Source organism: Megalops cyprinoides, chromosome 17, assembly GCF_013368585.1.
Source record: "Megalops cyprinoides isolate fMegCyp1 chromosome 17, fMegCyp1.pri, whole genome shotgun sequence".
Lineage (NCBI taxonomy): Eukaryota > Metazoa > Chordata > Actinopteri > Elopiformes > Megalopidae > Megalops > Megalops cyprinoides.
This window is the reverse complement of record NC_050599.1, coordinates 29649816-29667098: the sequence shown is the minus strand read 5'-3', so window position 1 is coordinate 29667098 and position 17283 is coordinate 29649816. Positions and strand designations below refer to the sequence as shown.

At 43.6% G+C, this 17283-nt stretch overlaps 1 long non-coding RNA gene across 1 annotated transcript; it reads left to right on the top strand.

Annotated features, from left to right (window-relative positions):
• The first annotated feature begins 5422 nt into the window (after positions 1–5422).
• On the top strand, positions 5423–6375 carry LOC118792644. Its single transcript, XR_005005611.1, has 4 exons — positions 5423–5489; positions 5658–5780; positions 5862–5969; positions 6107–6375. It is a non-coding gene; the product is annotated as an uncharacterized LOC118792644 (long non-coding RNA).
• Positions 6376–17283: the final 10908 nt, after the last annotated feature.

Here is a 17283-nt window from a genome sequence, read left to right as displayed (position 1 = left end):
CCTGTGTTTTTCTTTGAAGCACTTGTGTGAGTATTTCACTTCTGGACACACACTACTGTAGTCTGCCTCCCCGTGGCTGACCGAGGCCCTCTCCACATTGGCATTTTAATGTACTCTTTTAATAAAGTAAAATTTTAACTTGTACCGTAGCACAAACAAATAAGTGTGTTGCATTTTGGAAACAACATCTCTGTCCTCTCTCAGTGAGCGAACCTGTGTGTCTGGCATGTCTTCCTAGGGTTGATTGGACTGGTGTTGACCCCTGTGTATATTTCCCTGGGTAGTAGTCCCAGGGTGGCATAGTTGGTACCTCCATGGTCATACTTTTAATCCCCCCCTTTTGTACTTGCCACACAACCATTCCAAAATTTTGTCTCAGCTCCACATTCACATGCAATTTTCTTTGCCATAGCGAGCAGCCGAAATTGAAGCTAATCTAAATCTATAGTTAGGATGAATGTTTCCCAGTGTATAGTAGAACATAATCAGCTTGTTTTTGGAATTATGAGACCCTAGTGGGTTGCAAATTTCAATTTCATCTGAATAAAGGATTATTTGTAAAGAAGGATAGGCAGAGAACAAAGAGTGTGATTTCATGAGCTCTCCATCTATAATGTCACACAAATATCCATTTCTGTTTTTTTTGGCTCATCTATCATTGCTAAAACTTTTTATAAGAGGTATATAATAAAAACTTAGGGTTTGGAGAGGACTCTTTTTCTCCCTTTCCTTTGCAAGCAAGCAGTAAAGCCAACAATAACGTCCTCTGACTCTACGAAATTGAAATTCTTCTTAATCACGCAGTCCTGTCTGTACGTTGTTGTAACAGTGGCGAATGGATCCTCATCTCGTCAAATATGGCCATAGCCTCCTTTTCAAGTTCGTCTCCTTGATGTTGCTGGAATACTTTATGTAGTTGACTCCTCAGATTAGTCACCAACAGAGCTTGGTACTGCTGTATTGCTACCACTACATCATTCACACCACTCTGAAAAATAGAGAGTACAACATAATGTAAAAATTATTTTAACTCATTTCCATGATGCTAGAGGTCAAAGTATTGTTGATATGCTTGCAGACAAGACAAACCTGTGAAAGATGATGTTTTTCTCTTGCAGTCAACACAACTGATGTTGCTTGTCTGGTCAGAATATCATGGCTGGAGTCATCCTTTAAAAAAGAAAAAAAAATCTACATCAGAACCTCACATTAAAGCTGCCTCAGTTTTATTAAAACTAAACCAGTGCCAGATTGCAACACTACGGAACAGAGTGAGAGTGAGAGTGAGACACACACACACACACGCACGCACGCACACACACACAGAAAGAGAGAGAGGGAGATGTGACGAAGCATTTACATTTTTGACCTCTTCAGTGTCAGAAATGCTGTTAGGATCCATGTTGCTTACTTGATAACATTGACCTAGCTTGGCTGCTCTCTCTTATGTGACATCACACCCAAGTGTGTGGATATAAGACTCCCATACAAAAACGACTCTAAATGCTGTAGTGCATATATAGATATATATATTTTTTAATAATCATGTTTCTAGTTCATTTTCCTACAAAATAATTCACTGGGGTTCTTAACCTGAGAGTTGCTCTTTAAAGATAAACAATGCTTTTCAACAATTTTGGTTTCTGACAACAAAGGAAAGGACACAAGTCAGATGTCTTAGAGTTGAAAAACAGCACAACAAACAAGGATTACCTTATTTGGATTCATGGATTTACATGTATTCACTTTCAATTTCCAATACAGAACCAGAGACATTTACATTGCTACACAGGTACGTTTACAGCAGTAATATTACACCACTGTACCAGTGTACCATTGAATATGGCTGAAGGCTTTACTGATTGTTTGTCAGTCCCTGTACAAATAACGGCGACAATTCGTTACCATAGCAACAGAAAAGAGCGCCGGTGTTTAAACATACACCATCATGCCGAGAATACAGCTTTGACGTTTTATGGTTAACTGAGCTGGAATGGCCAATACATGCCTGTATCCTGCCCGTAAGGTTTACAAAGCGTAAATGTGGCAAGTTTAATTAGCGTGTATCATAAAAGCAATTATAAGTGATAAGGGATTTAATACTAGATGGTCAAAGTCATGTTAAAACAGCAAACGCACGTGAAATACAAACATTAATAGGCTTACCTTGGATTGGCATGAGGCAGAGGGTCTATCTGTGGGCTACACCGGACAGTCCTCAACATATGAAGCTGTGTTTAGGGATCCATCAGCTGTGAGAGCATGGTGCTCTGGAGATGAGCTTTGCTCGAAGCCAGAGTACAATGAGACATTGCTTGCAAAAGCACCAAAATGTTCTGGTGTGGAGGATTCTGGCTCCATCATTGCATCTTCAGCCATTCCAATGTTTGGCGCCCTTCTTTTCAATTCCACGTAAGGCGCCAATCTAGCTACCGTTAGTGACGCAGCTGCTGTCAGCCCTCTGTAGCTTTTCCTAATTCAAATTTTGGCATTAGTTAACAGTAAATTTGAGTTATGGATAAACTGGATGACGTTACTATTGCCACACTCAAAGGTATGTAATATGCCCGATGTATATTACAAATATGGGGTACATTATGTTTATTTAGCGATGTTAGCCATGTCGCTAGCTAACCTCGCTAAACACTAGCTAACCTCGCTTATTAGAGGGGGATAGGGCATGACTACAATTATAATTTTGTTTAATTTTGTGCATGTTTGTACAATGTATAGTATTTAATCTCATTTATTCTGACATTTTAAGTGACTTTTGCTTAAAAGGTCCTATTATACCCTGGTCATATGCAGGCCTCACACTGGCACAAGGCCTGGCAACGCCCTTGTGTCGGCCAATTTCTCTCTCGTCAGTTTCTCTCTAGGCATTTTAAGGATTGTGTGCCTATATGAGTTGAAGTGAATGCCTGTATATAATATCCTACATCACTGACACTAGATTTTCATGTGTCAGTCATGTGAGACCTGTTCATTGCAAAGTTGCCACTTTGGGTCATTGGGATGGATTTTAGCTTCAGTTTTCAATTACAGTAAATGCATACAGCTCAGAGTCCTGCACCGGGTCGGGTACCCGCATAAAAGTTGCTAAAACGGGCGGATTTTTCTTTCATTTAAATTCACGGGTACGGGCGCGAGCGGGAAATGAACTAAACGCGGGCGGGTAGTGGGTGAGAACAAAAACAGTATTTTAGTATTCCAAAATAAAACAGAAATGACAAAGATGTGCAGTATTTCAACGTCTAAATCACTATTATCAAGCCGCAATGTGTTTGATGGTGAAAGTCAACGATGCAACCTTTGACCCTTACGTCACCGATGCGACAGTGATTTCTTTGATGCTATCTCGTACTTGGAGACATGAATGTTCATGCAGTAAAAGATAAGTTGGCTAGCGGAACTTATAAAATCGTTGAAAACATTTTTATCTGAGGTTTGGAAAAAGTTTGGGACCAAGAAAATAACATTGTCAGCGGCTTTGCCGCTTGTAAAACCTGCAAAGAAATGTTTTGGCGTTTGATAGTCGCAGGCTGAACACGTCCTCTCTAAGGAAACACATTGAGATCTGCAGCAACCCAAGTGTTGCCAGTGCTGCAATTGACAGGTACTTTTCCAAAGGCTCCAAAAGGGGAGGACAAGGAGGCTATAACACACTTAGCCGTGAAATTTGTGTGCCGGGACATTAGATCCTTTGAGACTGTGTGCGGCGATGGATTTTTTTGACACAGGGCCTAATTGAGATTGGGGCACAAGCTGGCCTTGTGGACGCGCATCAACTTCTGCCCAGTCCAGACTTTGATATAATGACGGGTGACGGGTCGGGTCAGGTCTGGTACTGAGCTTTGCGGGCGTGGGTTTTCAAAATTGGACTCGTGCAGGACTCTGACAGCTCCTCTTGATTGAGGAATATCTGATTCATTCTGTTTATTCTCATTCATCTGTGAACTTATACTTGTAACATATCAAAGACTGACTCTGTTGGTTGTAGTTCTTAAAATTGCAAAAGCAGGATTATGAAAAGGGCTTATTTAAATTGACTCGTAATCATAATACAAGAGGATATAATATATTGAAATATCTTCAACAAGCTGAATGTAAACACTTGTTCTCTAGACACTAACTGTATCTTAGTTGTAACTTATGTCTGTATCTATATTCCAGCTGCTAATATTGGAGAAGATCTGCTACGATCACTCTCCAGGGATGACATCCAAGATCTGTTTCCTGGTCCTGAACATTTCCTGAGGTGACGGGCTCTATGGCATCTTGTGAATAATGATAAAAATGTCAGTCCTACATAACAAAACCGAGTACTGGTCCCATGGTATCACTAAAATCTTGAATACTCATTTTAATTTCATTTTTCAATTTTGCAACATCTTACAAATATTTATGCCAACATTTAAAGTAGTTTTAAGATAAGTATGCTTATTTAATAACACACACATTTTAATATAGAGATTTCATATGATACAATTTTTTGTGTTTTAGGGAGAGAATGCTGTTGAAATAACTAGGCAATCAACCTCTGTAAGCAGTGGCCCTGCAGAAGAGGAGCCTTGCACCACAAAGTTTTTGACTATGTCTAGCCCAGAGTACATAGTCTACACAGACAGTGAGCTGGAACAGGCATGACACTCCTGCTTTGAGGAGAAGCGTCTGGGGACCAAGCACACGGATCTATCCAAGGAGCTCTTCTGCCGACTCATAAGAAACACCATGACTAACATGATTTCAATTGCAAGATCCTTGGAAGACCCCAGATACCCCAGCAAACATGAAGTCAATGCCATGGCGAAACGATTGATGGAGTACTACCCTATGATAAAAGACAGTTCATCCAACAATGGTTGGGTAAGTAGCTTTTTGTCACTTATGTTTGTTTATTTGTATGTTTACTGCAAAATGTCCCTTTAACTGTTTGTAATTTGCAGGAGCATGTATCTAAAAAGCTCATGTAGAGACTGTCAAATGTCAAAAGTCCAAAGAAGTCCAAGAATCCATCTTCGAAAAAACCATGACAGGAAGTTGATACAGATGTTCCCACTAGTGACTATGATGGAGACTCCAGCGCATCAGCTATTATCCTGGACAGCAGTGATGAAGCTTGTATGTATTGCATTCATTACTCTCCGTGCTATTAAACTTTGGTAGAGAACCCTTTTAAAGAACACAAGTGTGACTAGCTGATGTCTTTCTTGTTCTTCTTCTTTCTTGTTAATCATTCTACCTCTTCATTTTTTATGACTTCAGCTGGTTCAGGTGACCTCATAGACAGCCAAAAAGCCCAGGCAAGGCACTACAGGACTCTTCAAGAAATGTACAAGTCCAAGAAGCCAAACAAAGCTGCTGTGACTCATCTACTGAACCTGGAGTTTGAGTCCAGAAGACGGTTTATTACCTCTGATGTTTTGAAGGAGCAAGAAAGACCAACAAAAATTCTGGAGGCTTACCCATGTTTCAAAGACCTGGAGCATGTAAGTAAATGTGGCCCTTCACCATCACATGTAATTCCATTTTCACATTTTTTTTTTTACTTTTTTACTACTCTACTACATGGACAATTTAGTGGGATTAAACTTGAAGCTTTTTAACTGTTACCTTTGCTTTTTTAATAAAAAAAAAATGTACATGATTTTTTTCAGGTCCTGGATGAGCTGCACAGAATTATTCAGCCAAACAATTCCAAGTACATCTCTGAGACAAAGGAGAGGAGTTTTATGGAGTCATGAAAAAAGTCATGAAGCCTCCAAAGACTCTGAATGGAGGTGAGGTCATAATAGTTCATATTCTGAGATTTTGTGATAAATACGTATTTATAATATATTCTTTCTTTTATGTCAAACCAGTGGAACATGCCTTGGCTGTCTTCGGAGCCTCCGGAACTCCTCTTCCCATCCAGCACTGTACCACCTAAGAAGTTGGGTGCAAGCAGTGAGGCCCTTTTCCATGTCCTGGTGAGTTTTACTTTAACATACTGCGAAACATTTCCTCATAACATAAATTGGACATTATTTGGATACATTTTGATGTACTACATAGTGTCACAGTCTAGGTCAAAATGTATCTAATACACTAAATTTTTGTTTTGTAGACTTCAAAAGACCCTGAAGGACACCTACGCCAGCGGCCTCTGTTGTGTCCAGTTTTGCTTGTGACTGAAGAGAACTGCATGATTGCCATTGGATGCACACCAGTGACAACCTTTGACAGTGGGAGACTGCATGAGGGACTGCTGTACCTTATGGCCTATTATTATTATGTCCTGCACCTCACTTACCCAAAGTGTATTTCCACACTGCCAGTGTTGCAAACAGAAATTCTGCAAGACTCCATCCACAACCAAGACACAACCCCCATCTACAAAAAAGCTCTTGCAGAGTGGAAGTCTTTCATTGAAATGAGAACAAGAGAGACTCACTCAAATAGCTTTGTTGGTTTAAATGTCTGGCATAGGTTTTTGTTAGTTCACAATTTACCCTTCTTGTCAGAAGTTGTGTTGTTTACCTGAATAAGTGGATTGTGAATAAGTGGATAATTTTTTTACCAGAATAGTTAAAACATACGCTTGTCTGTCTGCAATCAGGATTGCTTAGGTCTTTGTAACAAGTGATGATGTTCTGAGAAATTGTTGACTCAGCGTTGTATTCATACATTTTCCATGTTTAAATAAATGATGCTAAAAGTAAGAATGTCCCTTTTTGAAGTTATTTATGGTAAAATTTTACTGTTAGATGAAAATATACATTCTTAAATTTAGAATATGGTTTGATAGACTGAGCTCAGTCTAAGTAATTTTGTCCTTAATTAGTGATTTTTAAAAACTTGTATTAAGCATGGTTTTCTTAATTCTCATCTTGTGATAATCACAATTCTCTTGAATATAACCTTGCAGTAAGCAAAGTTTGCATGAATCTAATCTTGTTTTAAGCAAAATTTGCTTAAATCTAACCTTTTAATAAGCAAGGTTTTCTAAAATCAAACCTTGTAATAAGCAAAGCTTTCTTAAATCTAGTCTTGTAATGATAATTATTTGCCTAATTTAGGCATGTAATAAGCACAACTTATTTCAATGTAGAAATATAACGAGCATAACTTGCTTAAATCTAGACTTATTTTCTTACTGTAAGACTAATTTCAGTCTTTCAGTGGCTAGAAATTTATGCTAGTTTTAAGAATTCTTGCCAAGCAAAATTTTCTTACCCCTTGGCAGATTTTTTGCTTAATAGTAGAGAATTTTTTTAATTTTAAGAATTTTTGCCTTATTTCTAGTAGACCTGTTTTTGCAGTGTGATCTTCATCATTCATTAAATAGCTAGCTACCCATAACAGCAGGCTCCGTCACCTCGTCAGGGCACAAGAGCCACCCTCAATTGGCTACAAAAAGTTCAAAGAAGAAAATACCCCCAGAGTCTGCGAGAACGAGGGCACAAGAAGACTCTCTGACTGATCACCCGGTAACGAACCTTGGCAAGGATACGACAATGAAGCAAGTAAGTGGCAATAATCTTTAGAAACCAGCAGCTGGACATGTTCTTCAGACCTATAGGTGTGGCTGGACTAAAGTAACATCAATTCGTGGTCTTAAAATTCATCTAGGACGGAAGAAATGCTTGGAAATCTCCAACCCAGGGCCCCGCATTGACCAGATTCTGTCAAGAGGAAGGTCAAATCAGTCGGATGAAACTCAGCGGCAGGAAGAAAGTGGAGAACATACAAGGACATAAGCCGTTGGTGAAATGGCCAAATTCTAACAGCAAGGAGTGGGAAACCTTCAATGCAGACGTGAGCCTGATCCTTGGTGGCGCCAAGGGACCAGCAGAAAAAAAAAGCTGGAGAAGATGAGCGACCTAATATACAGCTATGGAAAAGATAAATTTGGAGTGAAGGAACAAGTCAGCAGGAAAAATATGCTTCCTCCCCCTAAATCCCGTCATCTCCAGGAAATCCAACAACTTGTCAAAGAAAGAAGAGGCCTGAGGAAGTTGTGGTAAAAAGCAACAGCAGAAGAAAAGGAGGGCATCAACCTCCTTCAAGAAGACTTAAAACAGAGGCTCTCGAAGCTGCATAGAGCAGAGAATTTAAGAAAACGATGCAAAAAGAATGAAAAAGCAAGAACAGGCTTCTACAAAGATCCCTTTAAATTTATGAAAAGCATCTTTATGAAAGAGAAAAGTGGATCTCTGAAAGCGTCAAAAGGGGAGGTTGAACGATATCTTAGAACCATCTCCACTGATGAGCTAAAAGACAAACCAATACTTGTCCCTGCTGACATCCCACCAATCTCACCTCCACAACATCAATTTGACACCAGCCCTCCCAAGCTCAGTGAGGTGAAAGAGGCAGTGAAGAAGGCAAGATCGGCATCTGCGCCAGGCCCTAACGGTGTTCTGTATTGTGTCTACAAGAATGCCCCGGATGTTCTGAAGTTCCTTTGGAAAAACATGAGGGTTGCATGGGAAAAGCAAATTATCCCCAAAGCCTGGCGAAGAGCGGGGGGAGTACTGATCCCAAAACAAAAGAATTCATCCACCATCAAACAGTTTCGCCAAATAAACCTTCTGAACATAGAAGGCAAGATCTTTTTCAGTATGTTGGCACAACGACTGACAAAGTATCTGAAACAAAACCATTTCATCGATTCGTCAATCCAGAAGGTCGGCATAGCAGGGTTCTCAGGGTGCCTTGAACATACCAGCGTCATATGGCATCAAATCCAGACTGCTAAGAAAGAAGGAAAGTACCTGCATGTCTTGTTCCTTGACCTGGCCAATGCCTATGGATCAGTTCCTCATTCCCTACTGTGGACAGCTTTTGAATTTTTTCAAGTGCCTGCAACAATAACAAATCTGGTAAAATATTACTTCCAAGACCTGCAATTTTGTCTCACAACATCAGACTTCATGACAGTTTGGCAGCCACTGGAAGCAGGCATCATGGCGGGGTGCACCATCCCCCACTGGCCTTCACTATGGCAATGGAGCTTATCATCAGAGCCTCAAAATGGGTAGTGGGAGGAAAAAAGCTACAGACTGGTCAGCAGTTGCCACCGATACGAGCCTACATGGACGATATAACAACACTGACGACAACTGTCCTCTGCACTAAGAGACTTCTGGAAAAGCTTCACCAAAACATCACATGAGCAAGGATGAAGATCAAGCCCAGCAAGTGCAGAAGCATCTCCATAGTCAAAGGTCAAGTCACAGATCAAATATTTCATATTGTCGGAACACCTGTCCCAACTGTTTCAGAAATGCCAGTGAAGAGCCTAGGTCGATGGTATGATGTAAAGCTCAAGGACACCCAGCAATTTGAACAACTCAAAAAGGATACCATCATGTACATAGCTTGCATCAACAAGACCTTGCTGCCAGGAAAACTCAAGCTGTGGTGCTTCCAGTATGGCATACTCCCAAGACTCATGTGGCCTTCAACAGTGTATGAAATCCCCATCATTAAGGTGGAAAAACTGGAAAGAGTGATCAGCACACACGTGAAGCAGTGGCTTGGACTCCCACGATGCTTAAGTCCTGTTGGACTGTACGGGAATGGCAAATTGGAATTACCAATTGCAAGTCTTGTGGAAGAATTCAAATGCACGAAAGCAAGGTTGGTCATGACCCTCAATGAACAGGTGCGGCTGGTTCACTTGGGCAGGTGGGGCAGAGCCCTGCCAAAGATTTATCCACTAAAAAAAATAATATCCATAATATAAATTTGAAATAAAATGTTGTTTGTGGATGTAATCAGTGAGAAAAGTACCTCAATATTTCATGTTTCTTTGTAATTTGTGAAGAAGTTTTGAAAAAGAGTTTTTTTTTCTCTCGCAGAGATCTCGCTGATCACCTCCACCGTAGTTGCTGTACAGTAACGTTAAATATTTCAGGTAGGGCAGCTGACCTCACTGCCCTGCCGAAATTGCACAGCACCCCGCTGTTTTTCTATGTAAATCTGTGGCGAAATTGTGGAACTGCAGCAAGAGCATGGCTCATAAAGGGTCGGAGGGGCAGATCATGACACTGCCCACCCTATGGTTAACGTCAGGGCTCAATGTAACACATTACCTGTATTACTCCGCACGAACTTCGCGTGGTCAGACAGTTTGCAAAGATGGCGAGTGAGTAGCATGCGTGCAACAGAGTTTCTTTTAAAGAACTTGTTCGAAAAAACTTGATATTGGAGTTAAATTGGCTATGAAGGAACTGGGACCTGATAAACCTGACATTAACATCGTCCAACAAACAAAGGACAAGGGTCAGTCATTCAATCGGACGTTTTCACGTTCGTGGTATGACAAGAAACCTTGGCTCTCTGGTTGTCCTAAACGGAATAAAATGTTCTGTTTTCCGTGCCTGCTTTCCGTTCCTCTGTTACGGGGGGACAAGGGGATGTTTGGAGCAGTGTAGGTGTGTGTGACATGAAACATTTTTCAGAGAAGGTGAAAAAACATGAGGCTGAATTGTGCTGTGAAGTTAGCCATGCTGGGGAATGCTAACATTGCAGCACAACTCGATGAGGGCTACAGTGTGAGTTTAAGAAATCACAACAAAGAAGTGGACAGGAATAGGCACATTCTGTCCAAGTTGATATACTGCATACGATTTTGTGTGGCTTTTGAGCTAGCACTTAGGGGGCATGATGAGACTGAATCATCAAGCAATCCGGGTGTTTTCAGAGGTCTTGTGGATCTGGTTGCATCCTTAGACGGTGTTATGCAGGAACACCTTGAAAATGCCACCGTGTTCAGAGGTACCTCCAAAACCATTCAAAATGAACTGCTGGACTGTATGTTTGAGGTTATGCAGGGCCACATCATAAATGATCTAAAAAATTCCGAGTTCTTCTTTGTGCAAGCAGATGAAACTACCGATGTGTCCACGCACTGCCAGTTAGTTGTAGTGTTTCACTACATTGACACTGCCAACACTCTACAAGAGAGGATTTTCTGTTCTAAATCAATTGATGGACAGAAAAATTCAGAGTCGATCTCTAAAGTGCTTTTGGAGCAGCTCGTTATAGTTTGTTCACCCGAGAGCGAAACAGGTAAAGGCCAACTGATTGTACAAACATACGATGGGGCTAATTTGCTAGATTCCGCCTGTAACCTAAACATGAACAAAACCTCAACGGTCCGCTCACAGTGGAAGAAATATAAAGAAATATAAAAATTTTAATCCAGTTCAATGCAATCATCAGACAATCTGCCCTACCTATTTTTCAACCCAGGAGCCGCTACTGTCACTGAATATGAAGATTCCGTCATACGAACAGCGGCCCCCCAGGTGGCAGCGGGGAGGAAGTGGACCCCATCTGAAGCCGTTCAGAGTGCTAAGTTTGCTCTTCATTTCAGAGAAGTGGGGAGCTGGTCTCGGGCTTATCCCAAAAGCTCCTCAGTGGCTCAAAGCAACATCAGCGTAAAAGAGACGGCTTGTAGTGGAGGAGGTGAGAAGACAGGAGGAGGCAGAGCGACACGCCAAGGCCGTCTCAATGGACAAGCAGGGCCAATGGACTAACTGGGAGAGCCTGGAAAAGAGGAAACTCAGCTGGCGTGACATCTGGGAAATGGAGGGTTCGCAACTAACTTTTGCCATCAGACCCACTGGTTGGGAGAAGACCCCGCTTGCTCCCTTTGTAAAGCACCTGCATCACTGAAGCACATATTAACAGGATGCACTATGAGCCTCACCCAAGGGCGATACACTTGGTGGCATAACCAAGTTCTCAGACAACTGGCAGAAATCTTGGAACAGAGGCGGATCACCACAAATGCCCTCCCCCAAACATCAGCTGGTAATGTCCACTTCACACCATTCGTACCAGCAGGCTAACCTCCAAAGCACCAAATAACATCAAAGAATGCAAGCATTCTGCAGGCTGCTCAGGATTGGAAAATGGAAGTGGACCTGGAAAAAAGCTCGTGTTTCCCCCAGACGTCGTGGCTACAACACTCCACCTAGACATGGTCCTGTGGTCCACAACAGCCAAGTTGGCATACATCATGGAATTGAGAGTACCATGGGAAAATGGCATTGAAAAAGCTTACGAGAGGGAAAAGTCCAAGTACTCCGAACTGGCAACTGAAGCTGCCCAGAATGGCTGGAAGACCAAGATTTTCCCAGTAGAAGTGGGATGCAGGGGATTTGTTGCAATATCTACAACCAGTCTATCTGAGGAAGATGGGGGTGAGGGGTTCATCCCAGCAGAAAAAAGCAGCAATTGGCTTTGGATTAAGAGGAAAGACAACAACTGGGCTGCAAGATGAAGAAAGGAGGGTATGGAACCAAGGGGGGTGCACCTGGGACGCCAGGTATCACCATTGAGCCCTCTTGAGATGTCGTGGGCTTATCAACGACACGTCAAAGAAGGAGGGTGCCCACCTGATTACCCCAATGATGGACCTACCTGTCAGGAGTTCCTCCTGACATGATCGCGCTGCACTCCCTGGGAGAGCGAGGGGGCTCGGGATTGAATAATTGGCAATTGACGGTGTTCGCTGCCTGGTGTGTGCTCCGCACCTGTTGCCTGTCTGTAAGTGATTTCGCCGGGACTATTTAGGCAGGTGAGTGGGAGTAGCACGATAGAGACGCTGACGGAGGTTGCCACACGGGGTTTTAGCGTGAAGCTAGGTTTTTTTGGTTTCTTTTTTCCTTTTGAACGTGCCGGCACAGCCGAGTTTAGGGTTTGTTATTTTGGTTTGCTGTTTTTTTCTTTGAGCTCTGGGAGTCGCGACCCAGAGCGGGTTTTGAGTTTGCTTTGTTTAATTTTTTTTCTGTTTTTGCTTTGGTGTGTTGGACGTGCGAGTGTGTTTGTGTGTCTTAGGCGGCCTCAGAAGAGCGGCGACCGAAGGGGCTCCAGCGGTGAATCCCTGAGGGAGCGGGGAAAACATCGCTTGGTTCCGGACGCAGCTGGGGTCGAAGAGAGCCCCCACCCTGTGGAAGCGTGTGCTGGGGAGGTGGATCCCCTAGCTGGAAGGGAGGTGGCACCGCGGAACCTCAAGAGAGTGCGTGGGTCACCAGCACGGGGTGGAGAGGGAGGGCTGACCGGCTGCTGTTCTGTGTCTCCCTCAGTGTGATCCCACGGAGCCGGCGGAGTTACTACCGGGGAGAAGACGTGGGTCGGCGCCGGAGCCGCCAGCCCCCGCAGGAGTGACGCGGGGGCCTTGTCTGGAGTTTATTTAATTTTTTTTTTTTGTTTTTTTGGGACGTAGGCGAAGCCCGGCAGTGTGGCGCGGGCTGAGCTACGTCCCCCCTTATACTTTCGTTTCGTATGTACGTCTTGTGTGGTGTGCGTGCGTGTGAGGAGCCTCCCCCGCAGCGGCAGCTCTTCCCCCCCCGGTGGTGAAATTGAGTAGTCCTCTCTCTCCCGGTGTCCAGGTGGGCGGGGACGCCAGATCACGGGGTGTTTGCAGTGAGGCTAAGTGTGTGCGTGTGTGGGGATTCCTTTTTTTTTTTTTTTTTTTTTTTTTCCTTTTTTTGGTGTGTGCGGTTGGGTAGCGTTCCCGCCTGTTTGTAGCCGGGGAGGGCAGACAGGGGTGGACAGAAGGATAGGGGGAAGGGCTTCGCTGGGAGAGGGATAGCGGCGTCTCAAATTTTATGAATTGTTTTGTTGAATTTGTGTTTTTTTTTAATTAGAAAACAAATAAAGAGTTGCTATCCTACTCACCTTGTCCTGGCATTCTTGTGGCGGGCGGATCCCTAGGAGGGCGAACTGTTTGGGCATTGTGTCACTCCTGACATACCCTCCCTTTTCATCACTCCAATCCCGCTGCCAACATCAAGAGTGCTGACTTACCACAGGGATTGAAACATCAAGTCCTATTATCTGTACTAAATCAGTTCTTCCCACTTCCACAGACTTATCTTGAAAGAAATACAAAGCAAACGCCATGGTGCGAACCATAGATTGAAAAAAAAACTCCCAAAGACGACGGCTGGAATGGAAAAAATTTGAGACGATTAGCAATGTCACTTCCATTACCCACGCACGCAGAAAAGAAGAACTTTCTCGTGGTACTACTAGACCGTATTACTGGTGGATGGCTTGCTAGTTGATTTAGTCATTTTCAATGGGCCTTTTTCACGCCGCCATATTGGAAAGCAACAGGGGGTAAAGTTACTTCCGGTCAACAATGGCTTCCTTCAATGAAGATGTATGTGTCTCTCTGATTTTCTCCAGATCTTTGGCAAATCTGCTAAAATTCCGGCTCTCACAGGTTGCTGAAACGGTGGATATATATTGCAAAACAAAACGATCCAAACTGGATCATGGATATAAACTGTTCCATGAACAGTTTATCTTTAATTATGAAGGTAATGTCAGCTAGCTACGGAGAGATCGCTAACGTTAGATGAAGCCACCTAGCAGCTTATAAATACACATCAATAAAGCTGTGTAATGAAATTATCCAATTGTTCATTGTCATAATATTAAACTATCATGACACATGTTCATTCATGTTTCTTACGTGCATGTTCTCTTTGATATAGTGTCTGACGTAGTAGACGGTAGTGTTGTAATACAAGCACGGTGCTACAGGTCGCTTAAAAGGAATGAGGAGCCACACAAACTGGAGGTGTAGTGAAGATAACATTGTTAAGGGGCAAAAGGAGCAAGAGCGCTGAGTAAATTATTGTTTGCATCGGTCTGTTGAAGGAGATGCTTTGGCTAGCAACATCGTTTTCTCAACCACAGCAAGGTTTGACTCAACGAACATCAAACCCCAGTCTTTGTCGATCTGTTGCGGACCACAGGAGCTTCAGGTTCCAGGCGGGTTTAATTAAACGCAAACGCAAAACTATTCCTGTCCACTTCTAAATCGCACTGACAATTGTTACATGTCTCAAAATTTCTCTCCTCTCACAAAAACCCTCGAAGTTGGGATGTGACTTTTAAGCATTCTGGGAGTTCGCGGTTGAGACAGATGTGTGATCAGGTTTGTTTCAGACACTGTCAATGATAATCAAACGTAGGAGCCGCGGGTATGCAACCTGTCGAAACAGGGGTGAACCGCACCGAAGCGTAGCCATGGTCACGTAACATGGTCGTTTTGAACCACATCTCGGAGCAGTGTTTCAATACGTCTGCACTTCGGAAGCTCGAAACAGCGTTGAAACGTCAGTATCCAGCGTCCCATCCCTAATTTTCAAGCGTATGTGCTTACATGAAAGCTGTGTAATCTGTGGTTGTATGACGCACTGCTGTGTGCTAGTTGAGGAACTCGTGAAATCTAGCAGGCCACTCAAGATGTAAACATAAAGAGTACCTTCATACACGAAGTGAGAAAGAAAGGAAAACCAGGACACAGGGGTATGGGTACAAAAGCTTTATTATAAATAAATAAAAAAAACACAATTCATGCAGGAACGGCTCACGCTCTGCTGACCCCACCCCTCCTAACCCCCCCCCCCCCCCTTCTCTATGGCAGTCCTTCCCTAGTCCCGCTCTCTCCTCACTCAGCCCGGCATCCAGAGTGAGATTACCCTCTCCCCCACACACAGCACAGCAATCTCAGACACTCCACGCTACCCCGTGCACACACACTCCACACCATGACCCCATAGACTCGTCTCCAGCGCCGGCCCTGGTGGCAGAAACGAGATCCCTCTCAGCCGCCCAAGGGGGGGGGGGGGTACCACCCGCCAGGGAGGAGTGGGTCCTCACACACACGCGCACACACACGCGAATAAACACAAAAGGTGGAACGCAACTCGGCCCGCGCCGCTATGCCAGGCTCCGCTTGCGTCCCAAAACCAACACCAAAAAAAAAAACCAGACGGAGTGCTGCTGATGCCCTTGGTCCAGACCCCTCCCTCTTGATGCTGATGTTCGCCACTCGCCCTTCTTGCGCAGCTCCGGAGCAGGCGTTATGGCCGCGCTGGGGGAAAAGGAACACAGCGGCATGCATCACCCGCTCTGCTAGGCTGGGCAGACTGCAATCAGGATGGCACACACACAAATGGCAACACTGCCAGTCACGTTCCTTACTGCACAGGGGCACTCCCCCGATTCGCCTCCTGCCCAGCCTGGGGTGCCGGATCTGCAGCGCTCCGCTGTCACTCACTCCTCACTCCCGCACCTATTAAAAGAGATCCCCTCCTGGGATCTCTCCCCAAAACACAACCGAAACAAAACCAAACTTAACCAAAATATTCCCAAACCGAAAGGAAAACCCAGCCGAAAACAATAACCAAAATCCAAACCGAAAAAAAGCCAACACAAAAGAAAACTAAACCAAACCAAACCAAAAAAAAAGAATCTTAATTAAACACACTACATATTAAATAGTAGACAGCCTTCTAATCAGTATGCAGTATGATGCGGTATATACTTTCAGTATGCAGTAGAGAGTTCAGACACGGAGACAAATTCAATAATCATTCAGTGTTTTGTTCTTTATTGCTTAAATCAACCCCCACCACTGACCCACCCCCACACCCCTACATTCTTGTTGCATATATATATATATATATATATATATATATATATATATATATATATGCTCCTTTAAGGACCGGGATTATGTATATAGACATAAAATTCATCCCCCCATTATCAAACTCTCTCCTACGCCTTTGCTTGTGGGGTATAACATAAGAGTATGAGGTGCAGTGTGCATCTAGTTGGCGTTCGGCATCAGTCCAGGATACGGATAAGTGTACTTGTAGGTAGTTGTTGTTGTTGTTGTTTAGCTGTAGCTAACAAGTTAGTTAACCAGCTAGTTTTGATCTTTTGTTAATTTGTTAATTTAGCCAGCTGTGAGTCGTTATTGCTTTGAACTAGGTAATTAGCACTCGCAGGTATTTAACTCTAGTCAGAGGCTGCCAGTACGGCAGCCTCATCGTCACCTCTCACTAACCCATGTGTTTTCTCCCTATCCCTGTTCACTTCTCTTCTCCTCCCAGGCAATACAACCACCGCAGACACAACCCGGCCAACCTGGTCCATCCCACTCTGTCCTCTTCGGAGGTACTCTCAGTGGTGGGTGGACTCTGGAACTGTCAGTCATGGGTCCAGAAAGCAGATTTCATCACTGCCTACACTGAGATCAACTCCCTTCAGTTCCTAGCTCTCACTGAGACCTGGATTTCTCCTACCAACACTGCTACCCCTGCTGCTCTGTCTTCATCCTACTCTTTCACACACACACCACGGTCTTCAGACAGAGGAGGGGACACAGGCCTGCTAGTATCTCCATCTTGGAGATATCGCCTTGTACCCCTCTATCACCGCTTTTGAATTCCATGCAATAACTGTCTCTCATCCCTTTAA